The following is a 17,379-nucleotide window of genomic DNA, read 5'->3' as shown; positions in this document are numbered from 1 at the left end:
AGTCTTTTCTAAAATGACGTCTTGCATATGACTCATAGAAATAGTAGATAGACTAGCTAGAATCAAACTTTCACTGTTCTATCTACTATTGATTCTAGCTGGTCTAGAATCATAGATTAGAATTCTAGAACCATATGCAAGACGTCACATACGAACTAGTGCTATTCTATTGATTCTATTAGAATCAAACAGAAAGTTTGATTCTAGATTCAAATAGATTTGAATCTATTTATTGAATAGTGAAAAAGTCTTTTCTAAAATGACGTCTTGCATATGACTCATAGAAATAGTAGATAGACTAGCTAGAATCAATAGGATTAGAATTCTAGAACCATATGCAAGACGTCACATACGAACTAGTGCTATTCTATTGATTCTATTAGAATCAAACAGAAAGTTTGATTCTAGATTCAAATAGATTTGAATCTATTTATTGAATAGTGAAAAAGTCTTTTCTAAAATGACGTCTTGCATATGACTCATAGAAATAGTAGATAGACTAGCTAGAATCAAACTTTCACTGTTCTATCTACTATTGATTCTAGCTGGTCTAGAAACAATAGATTAGAATTCTAGAACCATATGCAAGACGTCACATACGAACTAGTGCTATTCTATTGATTCTATTAGAATCAAACAGAAAGTTTGATTCTAGATTCAAATAGATTTGAATCTATTTATTGAATAGTGAAAAAGTCTTTTCTAAAATGACGTCTTGCATATGACTCATAGAAATAGTAGATAGACTAGCTAGAATCAAACTTTCACTGTTCTATCTACTATTGATTCTAGCTGGTCTAGAATCATAGATTAGAATTCTAGAACCATATGCAAGACGTCACATACGAACTAGTGCTATTCTATTGATTCTATTAGAATCAAACAGAAAGTTTGATTCTAGATTCAAATAGATTTGAATCTATTTATTGAATAGTGAAAAAGTCTTTTCTAAAATGACGTCTTGCATATGACTCATAGAAATAGTAGATAGACTAGCTAGAATCAATAGATTAGAATTCTAGAACCATATGCAAGACGTCACATACGAACTAGTGCTATTCTATTGATTCTATTAGAATCAAACAGAAAGTTTGATTCTAGATTCAAATAGATTTGAATCTATTTATTGAATAGTGAAAAAGTCTTTTCTAAAATGACGTCTTGCATATGACTCATAGAAATAGTAGATAGACTAGCTAGAATCAAACTTTCACTGTTCTATCTACTATTGATTCTAGCTGGTCTAGAATTCTAGAACCATATGCAAGACGTCACATACGAACTAGTGCTATTCTATTGATTCTATTAGAATCAAACAGAAAGTTTGATTCTAGATTCAAATAGATTTGAATCTATTTATTGAATAGTGAAAAAGTCTTTTCTAAAATGACGTCTTGCATATGACTCATAGAAATAGTAGATAGACTAGCTAGAATCAATAGATTAGAATTCTAGAACCATATGCAAGACGTCACATACGAACTAGTGCTATTCTATTGATTCTATTAGAATCAAACAGAAAGTTTGATTCTAGATTCAAATAGATTTGAATCTATTTATTGAATAGTGAAAAAGTCTTTTCTAAAATGACGTCTTGCATATGACTCACAGAAATAGTAGATAGACTAGCTAGAATCAAACTTTCACTGTTCTATCTACTATTGATTCTAGCTGGTCTAGAATCAATAGATTAGAATTCTAGAACCATATGCAAGACGTCACATACGAACTAGTGCTATTCTATTGATTCTATTAGAATCAAACAGAAAGTTTGATTCTAGATTCAAATAGATTTGAATCTATTTATTGAATAGTGAAAAAGTCTTTTCTAAAATGACGTCTTGCATATGACTCATAGAAATAGTAGATAGACTAGCTAGAATCAATAGATTAGAATTCTAGAACCATATGCAAGACGTCACATACGAACTAGTGCTATTCTATTGATTCTATTAGAATCAAACAGAAAGTTTGATTCTAGATTCAAATAGATTTGAATCTATTTATTGAATAGTGAAAAAGTCTTTTCTAAAATGACGTCTTGATATGACTCATAGAAATAGTAGATAGACTAGCTAGAATCAATAGATTAGAATTCTAGAACCATATGCAAGACGTCACATACGAACTAGTGCTATTCTATTGATTCTATTAGAATCAAACAGAAAGTTTGATTCTAGATTCAAATAGATTTGAATCTATTTATTGAATAGTGAAAAAGTCTTTTCTAAAATGACGTCTTGCATATGACTCATAGAAATAGTAGATAGACTAGCTAGAATCAATAGATTAGAATTCTAGAACCATATGCAAGACGTCACATACGAACTAGTGCTATTCTATTGATTCTATTAGAATCAAACAGAAAGTTTGATTCTAGATTCAAATAGATTTGAATCTATTTATTGAATAGTGAAAAAGTCTTTTCTAAAATGACGTCTTGCATATGACTCATAGAAATAGTAGATAGACTAGCTAGAATCAAACTTTCACTGTTCTATCTACTATTGATTCTAGCTGGTCTAGAATCAATAGATTAGAATTCTAGAACCATATGCAAGACGTCACATACGAACTAGTGCTATTCTATTGATTCTATTAGAATCAAACAGAAAGTTTGATTCTAGATTCAAATAGATTTGAATCTATTTATTGAATAGTGAAAAAGTCTTTTCTAAAATGACGTCTTGCATATGACTCATAGAAATAGTAGATAGACTAGCTAGAATCAATAGATTAGAATTCTAGAACCATATGCAAGACGTCACATACGAACTAGTGCTATTCTATTGATTCTATTAGAATCAAACAGAAAGTTTGATTCTAGATTCAAATAGATTTGAATCTATTTATTGAATAGTGAAAAAGTCTTTTCTAAAATGACGTCTTGCATATGACTCATAGAAATAGTAGATAGACTAGCTAGAATCAAACTTTCATGGTTCTATCTACTATTGATTCTAGCTGGTCTAGAATCAATAGATTAGAATTCTAGAACCATATGCAAGACGTCACATACGAACTAGTGCTATTCTATTGATTCTATTAGAATCAAACAGAAAGTTTGATTCTAGATTCAAATAGATTTGAATCTATTTATTGAATAGTGAAAAAGTCTTTTCTAAAATGACGTCTTGCATATGACTCATAGAAATAGTAGATAGACTAGCTAGAATCAATAGATTAGAATTCTAGAACCATATGCAAGACGTCACATACGAACTAGTGCTATTCTATTGATTCTATTAGAATCAAACAGAAAGTTTGATTCTAGATTCAAATAGATTTGAATCTATTTATTGAATAGTGAAAAAGTCTTTTCTAAAATGACGTCTTGCATATGACTCATAGAAATAGTAGATAGACTAGCTAGAATCAAACTTTCACTGTTCTATCTACTATTGATTCTAGCTGGTCTAGAATCAATAGATTAGAATTCTAGAACCATATGCAAGACGTCACATACGAACTAGTGCTATTCTATTGATTCTATTAGAATCAAACAGAAAGTTTGATTCTAGATTCAAATAGATTTGAATCTATTTATTGAATAGTGAAAAAGTCTTTTCTAAAATGACGTCTTGCATATGACTCATAGAAATAGTAGATAGACTAGCTAGAATCAAACTTTCACTGTTCTATCTACTATTAATTCTAGCTGGTCTAGAATAAATACATTAGAATTCTAGAACCATATGCAAGACGTCACATATGAACTAGTGCTATTCTATTGATTCTATTAGAATCAAACACAAAGTTTGATTCTAGATTCAAATAGATTTGAATCTATTTATTGAATAGTGAAAAAGTCTTTTCTAAAATGACGTCTTGCATATGACTCATAGAAATAGTAGATAGACTAGCTAGAATCAATAGATTAGAATTCTAGAACCATATGCAAGACGTCACATACGAACTAGTGCTATTCTATTGATTCTATTAGAATCAAACAGAAAGTTTGATTCTAGATTCAAATAGATTTGAATCTATTTATTGAATAGTGAAAAAGTCTTTTCTAAAATGACGTCTTGCATATGACTCATAGAAATAGTAGATAGACTAGCTAGAATCAAACTTTCATGGTTCTATCTACTATTGATTCTAGCTGGTCTAGAATCAATAGATTAGAATTCTAGAACCATATGCAAGACGTCACATACGAACTAGTGCTATTCTATTGATTCTATTAGAATCAAACAGAAAGTTTGATTCTAGATTCAAATAGATTTGAATCTATTTATTGAATAGTGAAAAAGTCTTTTCTAAAATGACGTCTTGCATATGACTCATAGAAATAGTAGATAGACTAGCTAGAATCAATAGATTAGAATTCTAGAACCATATGCAAGACGTCACATACGAACTAGTGCTATTCTATTGATTCTATTAGAATCAAACAGAAAGTTTGATTCTAGATTCAAATAGATTTGAATCTATTTATTGAATAGTGAAAAAGTCTTTTCTAAAATGACGTCTTGCATATGACTCATAGAAATAGTAGATAGACTAGCTAGAATCAAACTTTCACTGTTCTATCTACTATTGATTCTAGCTGGTCTAGAATCAATAGATTAGAATTCTAGAACCATATGCAAGACGTCACATACGAACTAGTGCTATTCTATTGATTCTATTAGAATCAAACAGAAAGTTTGATTCTAGAATCAAATAGATTTGAATCTATTTATTGAATAGTGAAAAAGTCTTTTCTAAAATGACGTCTTGCATATGACTCATAGAAATAGTAGATAGACTAGCTAGAATCAATAGATTAGAATTCTAGAACCATATGCAAGACGTCACATACGAACTAGTGCTATTCTATTGATTCTATTAGAATCAAACAGAAAGTTTGATTCTAGATTCAAATAGATTTGAATCTATTTATTGAATAGTGAAAAAGTCTTTTCTAAAATGACGTCTTGCATATGACTCATAGAAATAGTAGATAAACTAGCTAGAATCAAACTTTCACTGTTCTATCTACTATTGATTCTAGCTGGTCTAGAATCAATAGATTAGAATTCTAGAACCATATGCAAGACGTCACATACGAACTAGTGCTATTCTATTGATTCTATTAGAATCAAACAGAAAGTTTGATTCTAGATTCAAATAGATTTGAATCTATTTATTGAATAGTGAAAAAGTCTTTTCTAAAATGACGTCTTGCATATGACTCATAGAAATAGTAGATAGACTAGCTAGAATCAATAGATTAGAATTCTAAAACCATATACAAGACGTCACATACGAACTAGTGCTATTCTATTGATTCTATTAGAATCAAACAGAAAGTTTGATTCTAGATTCAAATAGATTTGAATCTATTTATTGAATAGTGAAAAAGTCTTTTCTAAAATGACGTCTTGCATATGACTCATAGAAATAGTTGATAGACTAGCTAGAATCAAACTTTCACTGTTCTATCTACTATTGATTCTAGCTGGTCTAGAATCAATAGATTAGAATTCTAGAACCATATTCAAGACGTCACATACGAACTAGTGCTATTCTATTGATTCTATTAGAATCAAACAGAAAGTTTGATTCTAGATTCAAATAGATTTGAATATATTTATTGAGTAGTGAAAAAGTCTTTTCTAAAATGACGTCTTGCATATGACTCATAGAAATAGTAGATAGACTAGCTAGAATCAATAGATTAGAATTCTAGAACCATATGCAAGACGTCACATACGAACTAGTGCTATTCTATTGATTCTATTAGAATCAAACAGAAAGTTTGATTCTAGATTCAAATAGATTTGAATCTATTTATTGAATAGTGAAAAAGTCTTTTCTAAAATGACGTCTTGCATATGACTCATAGAAATAGTAGATAGACTAGCTAGAATCAAACTTTCACTGTTCTATCTACTATTGATTCTAGCTGGTCTAGAAACAATAGATTAGAATTCTAGAACCATATGCAAGACGTCACATACAGACTAGTGCTATTCTATTGATTCTATTAGAATCAAACAGAAAGTTTGATTCTAGATTCAAATAGATTTGAATCTATTTATTGAATAGTGAAAAAGTCTTTTCTAAAATGACGTCTTGCATATGACTCATAGAAATAGTAGATAGACTAGCTAGAATCAAACTTTCACTGTTCTATCTACTATTGATTCTAGCTGGTCTAGAATCAGTAGATTAGAATTCTAGAACCATATGCAAGACGTCACATACGAACTAGTGCTATTCTATTGATTCTATTAGAATCAAACAGAAAGTTTGATTCTAGATTCAAATAGATTTGAATCTAATTATTGAGTAGTGAAAAAGTCTTTTCTAAAATGACGTCTTGCATATGACTCATAGAAATAGTAGATAGACTAGCTAGAATCATTAGATTAGAATTCTAGAACCATATGCAAGACATCACATACGAACTAGTGCTATTCTATTGATTCTATTAGAATCAAACAGAAAGTTTGATTCTAGATTCAAATAGATTTGAATCTATTTATTGAATAGTGAAAAAGTCTTTTCTAAAATGACGTCTTGCATATGACTCATAGAAATAGTAGATAGACTAGCTAGAATCAATAGATTAGAATTCTAGAACCATATGCAAGACGTCACATACGAACTAGTGCTATTCTATTGATTCTATTAGAATCAAACAGAAAGTTTGATTCTAGATTCAAATAGATTTGAATCTATTTATTGAATAGTGAAAAAGTCTTTTCTAAAATGACGTCTTGCATATGACTCATAGAAATAGTAGATAGACTAGCTAGAATCAAACTTTCACTGTTCTATCTACTATTGATTCTAGCTGGTCTAGAATCAATAGATTAGAATTCTAGAACCATATGCAAGACGTCACTTACGAACTAGTGCTATTCTATTGACTCTATTAGAATCAAACAGAAAGTTTGATTCTAGATTCAAATAGATTTGAATCTATTTATTGAATAGTGAAAAAGTCTTTTCTAAAATGACGTCTTGCATATGACTCTGTGTGAAGTCCCTTTCTATTATTTATGTATTGCCTTATATTATATTCTATAATATAACATACACTATACGCCATAGCTATACGACATATAATTTTACGACAGGCTGACATCCTCGAATTCTTGTTTGCCCATTATTTACCAGTTTATTTTTAGACGGGTAACCTTCACCTACGATCAAGTTCAACATGCTGACACCTTCAAACCCTTGTTTATCCATTTTTATTTGTCTGCCCGTATTTACCTTGAGCGTTCGATAACCTTCAACCTATAGTCAAACTCAAAGCTTTAATTTATTACAAAACCGGACCAGAGAGGGCCCCTTAAAAGCGAATGTTAGAACAATATTCGGGGAGTTCTGATTCACAATTTCTGGACGACAGATAGATATAACAACCCTGCTACTTATATTTGGCTTATCGTTTTTCCTCTTGGACCAGCATTCTTTCTTGGATACTAGCTTTTCAATTAATACGAGGGACAGCCTGTCGTGTGTATTTACAAGATTTAACGTAAGTTTTTTTATTTTCCAGATTTATATTTCTTCGCCCAAGCAAGGACTTTTCATCAACGAGAAAGAACTCTCCAGCTCAACTTCTTTCCACTTTATATTTCTTTACCTGTTTTTTACATACTCCTTCTAAAATAAAATTCCTTGTCTTGAGAGATTGTGACTTATAATAGGACTTAGGGAACAGATAGACTGTTGCCATAGTAGATAGAAAAGTGAACCTATTCGCACATTGAATACTAGTGACACGCTACCGTAATTCAAAGCACTAGTATTCGCTTACTCACCCTATAGGGTGAAACCTTACAAAGTGGTGGCAGCGGTGTTCTTTTCTGCTCTATGGTGGCATTCTTACTGTTTTCTATCTATTTTTTTCATTTGATTTTCCCCCTACAATTTTTTCTTCGCCCGAGTCGGCTCATTTTTAGCAAAGGAGATTCCCATATTTCTATCTATAAGCTAGAATTTTCTTGTCTATAGTCTAATGTACTAGTTTCACCAAGTACGATAAGTTTTTTCCTCATTAATTTATGAGTTTAGTCTCTTTGCATTATCCATAGATCATTTTTTTTTGCATTTTCTTTACTGTCTGTAACATCAATAGATTTTTATTGAATCATTCTAAAATTAACACAACATATCTGTCTCCTAATAAATTTTATTGCTTCTTGTAAGGATTTACGATGTCCACCGGAAATTCAAGTAACCCGACAAATATCCCAGATAATTCTCAATTAGCCTATCAACAGGTCCCTTCTTAAATAACCCATCAAATGGTAGTTGACCCTTTTTCACACATTCAAACTTTAACAAAACCATCGGAAGTAAAGACTTGGATAAGACAACTTAAAAGCATGAAGGCTACTCTAAAATGGGACGATGATTATACTTTAGTTATGGCGTCAAACACCTGTAGAGGAATTTTCCAGCGGTATGTGGACGAAATAATTGAGTCGGGAAACACTTTTACGCTTGACGACCTATGCGAAAAATTGTTAAGAAATGTAGGTGCTAGAAAAACCCCTCGGCAATGTCTGCAGGCAATAGTAGAAATGAAGCAAAAACCAGAGGAAGCTGTCTTTGAATTTTATATGAGATTAAAAACGGGAAAGATAGATTATTGTAAAGCAGAAGGGTTAGACAACTCAAAAAGAATAGATGCATTTGCCTTAGTCGATTCAATTGTTCTGCAAGTGTTCGAGACGGGGCTGCGGAGTGAGCTCCAAGAAGCGGTTAGGTTAAGACAAGATGATTATGATAATCTAGACGAAGCACTCGAAATCGCCCAAACTATCGAGTCAGTAAAATCTAGCCTCGGATCTAACTGCCAAATGGACCAATTTGAATATCTTACGGCAGGGGTCGCAGAAATAAATATTAATAGAACCAGAACTCCCCATGGGCAAGCAGGAAGGGCTGCCCGTGGTAATAACTTTTCAAATCAATACAATTCTTACCAGCAGGGTCCACGGCAGATGACCCGGCACTCAAATACGGGGAATACTTTTTCAATATAGAAATTATCAAGGGCTACAGGGATCGCATTTACAAGGTTCTGGGAGGTATTATGAAAGAAATCCCAGAGATAGTTATAATTATTAGAGCCATAGAGGTCATTTTGATCAAAGAGGTATTGTCCTACATCATTTTATGTATTTATGTTATTCTATTTTGGTTTTGTCTATATTAGTTTAATTTACTTTATTTTTAGGTTAATATTTTTTATTTCACAATTTCTTTTACGCTCCAACATACCTTATAGTGATAACTGTTGAGTTAACCATTAATAATATTAAAAGAATAAGATTAGGGAAATCAAAATGAGAGGATGCATTTCTTATGTCGATGTAACAGCTGAAATTTAGGTAGGTTTTTTTAACTCATGGGATCAATTTGTCACACACATGCAAACCCCTCCCCCCCAGATTTCCTGGGTATTTAAATTAAAAGCTTGCTTATGTAAATGTTGCCCCAACTCATGATTTGCCCAGGGATTACTGTACCCCATTCCTTAGCTACGCCATCGCATACGAATGCGTCACGTTGTTTTTGTAATCTTTGAATTTAGAGTATTAATATATTTCTATCTTGTTTTTGTCGGTCCTTCCGACCTTCTATGAAATAAAAGATGCCACTCGGCTGTAATTTCACTTTGGTCCTTGATGTTCCCCTCGTAAAAATCTATTAATACAATATTAGTTTTTTAACTCTGTTGAACGAAAATGGATGCAGGCAAGGTCAAACTTTAAGGGAAGGAAAATTGGGAAAAAAAGAACTCTAAGGGAGAGAAAGTTGAAGGAAAGTCAGAACAAGAAGTTTAAGGGATGGAAATTTTGCTACCCACTGCGTGTACATCGTTTGAGTTGTAAATAAAAAAAGAAAGAATAAATATTAAAATTTAAAAATAGAAATGTAATTTTTATTCGATTCAAACTGATTTCTACAATACAGATGCCACTTGGCTGTGGTTACTTGGCTGGCTTACTAAAAGATGCCAATCGGCTAAGGTAATTCAAAAGATGGTATGTCTCAGCATAAGTATTGAAGAGAGGGAAGAATGGCAGAAAAACTGATTTATTTTTCACTTTATAGGACCAATTTTTCGCACAGGTTATTTCAAACACGACATAAATCTTCAATTACTATGTGTTTCGGTTTTACGGTTTGTTTTCCGAACCTGAACTACGATTGTTAACTACTGTTATGTGAACCGCAATTCATACGATGATTCTGACAGGGCCTTGGTGTCAAAGGTTTGCTTGTTTGTCAGCAAGTCAATTGTCATGTTGTCAGACAGAAACATAAAATGACTCTACAATAAGGGGAAGCTCAACCCAGTTGATGTATTAAGCCAACCACCAGACGAAACGCTTCTTCGAACTCGACCTTTCTCACTCGCGGATGAAGAAGCAGAGTTTTTTTGCAGTGACAGTACAGACAGAATCAACGACAATGAATTCAACTTCGCCGAAAGGAAGTTTGGACTTTCTAGGTTTGGAAGTTCAACAGATTAGGGAGTACCAGATGAATGACGTAGAATTAGCACCAATTATAAGCTTAATGCTTCAGCACGGGACAAATGATTACGCGAAATTTGAATTTAGTAGCACAAATGGGGATGCCCTGCAAAGACAGGAAGACCGGGACGCCGGGTTGAGATTTAATGAAGATAGAAATGGCAAAAATAGCCATATTACAGTTAGTCCACAGGACCATGACTCCCTAGGAGAGGCTGCTAGTCTCCAAGACCAGCCTGATTATATTGATACTTCGGAAAGAAATGAGAAATTGAATGATATGAAAGGAAATGAATGTATATTTATAGATCCACAAATGAATCCAGGAAAGCTTGAAAAGTTACTGGAAAAGTGGAATATTGTGCCATGGCTGCAGAAGGAAGTTGACAGGCTCATTTTGTGGGAGAGGATTTTGTATCGGATGCCGCCACCGGAAGAAGGCAGAAAATCAAATGCGCAAATTTTACAACTACTGATTCCTAGGTGCCTGATTCCTGGTGTTTTCCAACTGTCGCATTCACATGTCCTCATGGCCGCCCACCATAACGCGGAAAGAAGCCTAGTCAAACTAAGAAATTTCTGCTATTTCGACAAGATGTCGACACATATGAAGAATGAGGCTCAGAATTGCCATATTTGCATGCGTAGAAATATTACCCCCAAAGTTGTGCCCGAGCTACAAAAGAATGTCTTCGCTGAAATAAGCTTTAAAACGTGGTGTTTGGACACTTTAGATCCTTTGCCTTTGTCTGGAGGCAACAAATATGTCGTTGTCTGAGTAGATGTCCGTACTTCCTTAGTTGTCTTAGAACCCGTACCTGATGTCACTTCAGAGACTTGTAAATTTTTACTGCGTCGCGTTATTTCTTATTTGGAATGTTTCGTTTTCTATTGACAGATTGTCACGCGCCTTTCCGCTCAAGTCTATTCAAACGACTTATGAGTTCCTTGAAGGTGAAAAAACTCTTCACCAGCCATCGGGGTCCTTCCACGAATGGAACAGCAGAGAACAAGGTCAAACTTCTTAACCCCCGCTCTGGATACGGCCTTGGCTAATAGTTTTTGACGTGCTTAAATAGGATCGATGTTATTGTTTTGCTATTAAATGCCATTACTATAGGTTCCGCACAAGGTGGAAATTGCTTTTTCTAATTTCAATAATCACATTGTAAGACTGAGGGGTAGGAGCACTTGATGTTAAAATAAAAATCAATAAAAAAAGTCTATTTTTCCAATCTCTAACTGCTGATAAAGCTAACTTCAGTTTAGGTCAGAACAATTTTGGTGTGGGATGTGTTCTTTTATATCATTGTATATGTATATGTGTATGTATATGTATCATTACAAAAATTAGCCTGGTTTGACTTTTGTTTTAAATTGTGTTTGTTTATATTCGCATATATGTATAACTGAGTGTTTCCACTCTACTAATGTCGTATTAAAATATTCGATTACCAAAACACGTAAAACTATAGTAGGATTCTTTCTGGGAAAAGTATAAATAAAGTAGAAGTTATAATATGTCTATTTAACTAAGGTTTAAAGACTTGAATCAAGACAGACGGGCTGCTCATTTGAATTTTGGGCATACACTTGAAAATATTTAAAAACGAAATGATAAAAATGGTAATTTATAAGCTACGACTATCTTAGGACATAAGGGTTTTAGTCAATGGCTTAGGGATCATTCTGTCGCTGTTTAAGAATTGATTTAAGAATTTCTATGTATAATTTTATGGACCAAGTCCATAAGTCGATATCACCATCCACCTCATCCTCCCAAATCCGTAAGCGCTCGCCATTTCTCCTAACGGAAATCTTTTGGACCTGGTTAAAATTGTAAAATGTGAACTCATGTCAACTTCAGAACATTTAATAGTTGTGTACTATTTACCACTGAATCGAATAGGCAGTGAACTTAACTTGTATGAAACAACATCAGTGCCGTACAGAATAAGTGACTCCCAACATTATATTAAACTCAACCTTCTTCCGACTTTTTGCTGTAACAAATGATGCTGATTCATACCTGTTATTGAACCGTTATGATTTAGAATTTAATTGTGTATCCTATAAACAGAAAACCATTTGTGATAGCCATATAGTTCTGAGAAAAGCTAGCTTCAAATCATGCTCATATGCTGCTTTTACAGAAGATACAAGTGCAATTAACCAGTTATGCGAAAGGAAGGTAACAGCGTTCTCATCGCCAGTTACCCTGAATGTTGTCTGTCCTGAATCAAATTTATTTTTAACTAATCAAACTTATAAACATTATTCAATCAACGTTAGTGAGGCCCAAGTTTTTTCTATCAACAGTGAGTGTAAAATTAGTCATTCGTCTTTTATAATTCAAGATTTTTATAGCCCTGTCACTTCGCTTCTTGCCAAATCTTTTTCGCCCGTATTAGAAGTGGGAAAGCTTATTTTACCATTAGATCAAGTTACGTCAAAATTTACCATTAAAGAACTGAATGAGTACTGGCAAGAAAAATTAATATCAAAAACTAATAGAATTGACAAAACTACTGAACTTCCACTCGAACTCTTTTTGACGGGCGAACTAACCAGTACTCATCCACCGTCATTAACACCAATTTTTATACTCTCAACTATATTAACAATTGCAGTTATTTTATGTATGTGCATATCTCTGCATTTATACAGAGAACTTAGTAAATATTCTGATACAATGTTTATGCCTATCCAAAATCTGAGGGAAGAAATTCCTCCAGAAGAAGGAGCCTTGTGAAAAATTTATCTTGTGACTAAATGTTCAAAAGGGGTTGATCGGAACTGAAGAAAAATTTGAATTTTTAGCTGGGAGCCTACTATACATAAATAAACATTAAATAAGGTTTCAGGGAGGAATTTGGAAAAGAGAAAACAATTACTTCGATATTATCTCCCCCCCCCCTTCATATTCATTACTTGCTCTTCATAGCTTAGCCTAAGTTATTAAATTTCCCACGAGGGGTATTTACATTCTTCAAAGTCGAGTGATTGACAATTAAGGGTTATTCAAGAACCTCATTGCAAAAAGGGACGTGCTACCGTTACCTGGCAAACGAAAAAAAAATGCACCCCTCGGCAAAGCAGTCGATATATTATGTGGTTAGTCAACCCTATATTTTGACACCATATACAGATTTGCATAAAACCCTTTCTGTCTGCTCAGGCATGCCGAGCTTATATGACATAACAAAGGGGTCAACACTCTGACGAATAGTACGTAAGTATAAATATACCACAATCGGGAATTTTCATAACTAGACTAAAAGAAGTATATTCGTAGAAAATTTTTTTTACCGAAGTATTTCAAACTCTTACGAAAAGTTCATATCAGTAAAGATATTTGGGGTATTGCACCAGGGAGATTCATTTAAAATTCAGCTTCGAATAACCACTAACGTTAGTAAAATTTGTGTAGTGTACCGATTTTAAAGAAAAGAAAAAAAATAACCCTTGAAAAAAAGAAGACACTGAAAAAAAAAGGAGAACGCTTGGAAAAAAACAAGACTGGAGAAAAAAAAAGGAAAAAAGAATGATAACTCCGGCGATCCAAGGAAAAAAAGAAAAAAAAGGAAACAAGGGATAAACAGATTTTTTATCATCTAATTCAATTATTTCTTGATGTTCCTTGTGAAAGAATTTTGTTTTGTCAAAGATTTTGTTCTGTCAAAGATTTTGTTCTGTCAAAGATTTTGTTCTGTCAAAGATTATGTTCTGTCAAAGATTATATTCTGTCAAAGATTATGTTCTGTCAAAGATTTTGTTATGTCAAAGATTAAGTTCTGTCAAAGATTCAGTAGTGTTCACTTTATGTATTTGTCCAGTGTTAATCCTTGACGAGTCAATACTAATATTGACAAGAAACCAATGTTTTTCGTAGCTTTGCCTTAGTGATGGTATATCATTGTATAACCATATATTATATGCTGTGTAATGAGTTCTTGTTCGACACAAGTTTAAATTCTAAAGTTGACATAAGTTCACACACCAATCAAAGTGACTAACTTATAGAGCAAATAATATTAAGGGAAGAAATGGATAAACGTGATGACATGTTTAATCACTTTACTAATACATCGTACCTCTCTTATAATTATTCCTAAACTATATTGAATTCCCTTGGACAATGTGCAAAAAAAGAAAAATCAACAAAAAAAAAAATTCTTTTTCGTCATGTTTTTATCATTTTCTGTTTTTTTTTTTCATGAAATCTTTCATTTCTCGAGACCTGATGGGTTAGGGTGTTATAGATATTTTTTTCCAGACACTTCGATCTTTAGTGTTTAATGTTCAATGTTTTATACCCTCTATTTTTCAGATTCTTCTCGTATAGTAGATACCAAGATGATACAAAATTACACCAGAATAGTTTTCAACAACACAAAGGCGGCTTGTTGGTGTAGCACCGAGCCGTGCTTTTTCGAAGCTGGGGAGTATGTGAGAAGTCCCTTTCTATTATTTATGTATTGCCTTATATTATATTCTATAATATAACATACACTATACGCCATAGCTATACGACATATAATTTTACGACAGGCTGACATCCTCGAATTCTTGTTTGCCCATTATTTACCAGTTTATTTTTAGACGGGTAACCTTCACCTACGATCAAGTTCAACATGCTGACACCTTCAAACCCTTGTTTATCCATTTTTATTTGTCTGCCCGTATTTACCTTGAGCGTTCGATAACCTTCAACCTATAGTCAAACTCAAAGCTTTAATTTATTACAAAACCGGACCAGAGAGGGCCCCTTAAAAGCGAATGTTAGAACAATATTCGGGGAGTTCTGATTCACAATTTCTGGACGACAGATAGATATAACAACCCTGCTACTTATATTTGGCTTATCGTTTTTCCTCTTGGACCAGCATTCTTTCTTGGATACTAGCTTTTCAATTAATACGAGGGACAGCCTGTCGTGTGTATTTACAAGAGTTAACGTAAGTTTTTTTATTTTCCAGATTTATATTTCTTCGCCCAAGCAAGGACTTTTCATCAACGAGAAAGAACTCTCCAGCTCAACTTCTTTCCACTTTATATTTCTTTACCTGTTTTTTACATACTCCTTCTAAAATAAAATTCCTTGTCTTGAGAGATTGTGACTTATAATAGGACTTAGGGAACAGATAGACTGTTGCCATAGTAGATAGAAAAGTGAACCTATTCGCACATTGAATACTAGTGACACGCTACCGTAATTCAAAGCACTAGTATTCGCTTACTCACCCTATAGGGTGAAACCTTACAACTCATAGAAATAGTAGATAGACTAGCTAGAATCAATAGATTAGAATTCTAGGACCATATGCAAGACGTCACATACGAACTAGTGCTATTCTATTGATTCTATTAGAATCAAACAGAAAGTTTGATTCTAGATTCAAATAGATTTGAATCTATTTATTGAATAGTGAAAAAGTCTTTTCTAAAATGACGTCTTGCATATGACTCATAGAAATAGTAGATAGACTAGCTAGAATCAAACTTTCACTTTTCTATCTACTATTGATTCTAGCTGGTCTAGAATCAATAGATTAGAATTCTAGAACCATATGCAAGACGTCACATACGAACTAGTGCTATTCTATTGATTCTATTAGAATCAAACAGAAAGTTTGATTCTAGATTCAAATAGATTTGAATCTATTTATTGAATAGTGAAAAAGTCTTTTCTAAAATGACGTCTTGCATATGACTCATAGAAATAGTAGATAGACTAGCTAGAATCAATAGATTAGAATTCTAGAACCATATGCAAGACGTCACATACGAACTAGTGCTATTCTATTGATTCTATTAGAATCAAACAGAAAGTTTGATTCTAGATTCAAATAGATTTGAATCTATTTATTGAATAGTGAAAAAGTCTTTTCTAAAATGACGTCTTGCATATGACTCATAGAAATAGTAGATAGACTAGCTAGAATCAATAGATTAGAATTTAGAACCATATGCAAGACGTCACATACGAACTAGTGCTATTCTATTGATTCTATTAGAATCAAACAGAAAGTTTGATTCTAGATTCAAATAGATTTGAATCTATTTATTGAATAGTGAAAAAGTCTTTTCTAAAATGACGTCTTGCATATGACTCATAGAAATAGTAGATAGACTAGCTAGAATCAAACTTTCACTGTTCTATCTACTATTGATTCTAGCTGGTCTAGAATCAATAGATTAGAATTCTAGAACCATATGCAAGACGTCACATACGAACTAGTGCTATTCTATTGATTCTATTAGAATCAAACAGAAAGTTTGATTCTAGATTCAAATAGATTTGAATCTATTTATTGAATAGTGAAAAAGTCTTTTCTAAAATGACGTCTTGCATATGACTCATAGAAATAGTAGATAGACTAGCTAGAATCAATAGATTAGAATTCTAGAACCATATGCAAGACGTCACATACGAACTAGTGCTATTCTATTGATTCTATTAGAATCAAACAGAAAGTTTGATTCTAGATTCAAATAGATTTGAATCTATTTATTGAATAGTGAAAAAGTCTTTTCTAAAATGACGTCTTGCATATGACTCATAGAAATAGTAGATAGACTAGCTAGAATCAATAGATTAGAATTCTAGAACCATATGCAAGACGTCACATACGAACTAGTGCTATTCTATTGATTCTATTAGAATCAAACAGAAAGTTTGATTCTAGATTCAAATAGATTTGAATCTATTTATTGAATAGTGAAAAAGTCTTTTCTAAAATGACGTCTTGCATATGACTCATAGAAATAGTAGATAGACTAGCTAGAATCAATAGATTAGAATTCTAGAACCATATGCAAGACGTCACATACGAACTAGTGCTATTCTATTGATTCTATTAGAATCAAACAGAAAGTTTGA

At 32.6% G+C, this 17,379-nt stretch overlaps 1 long non-coding RNA gene across 1 annotated transcript; it reads left to right on the top strand.

Moving 5' to 3' along the window:
- The first annotated feature begins 7,009 nt into the window (after nt 1-7,009).
- LOC136042968 (uncharacterized) lies at nt 7,010-15,610 on the top strand. Its single transcript, XR_010621518.1, has 2 exons — nt 7,010-7,480; nt 14,827-15,610. It is a non-coding gene; the product is annotated as an uncharacterized LOC136042968 (long non-coding RNA).
- Nucleotides 15,611-17,379: the final 1,769 nt, after the last annotated feature.

This window comes from Artemia franciscana, unplaced genomic scaffold (genome assembly GCF_032884065.1).
Source record: "Artemia franciscana unplaced genomic scaffold, ASM3288406v1 Scaffold_2615, whole genome shotgun sequence".
NCBI classification, from domain to species: Eukaryota; Metazoa; Arthropoda; class Branchiopoda; order Anostraca; family Artemiidae; genus Artemia; species Artemia franciscana.
This window is presented reverse-complemented; position numbering and strand designations above follow the sequence as displayed.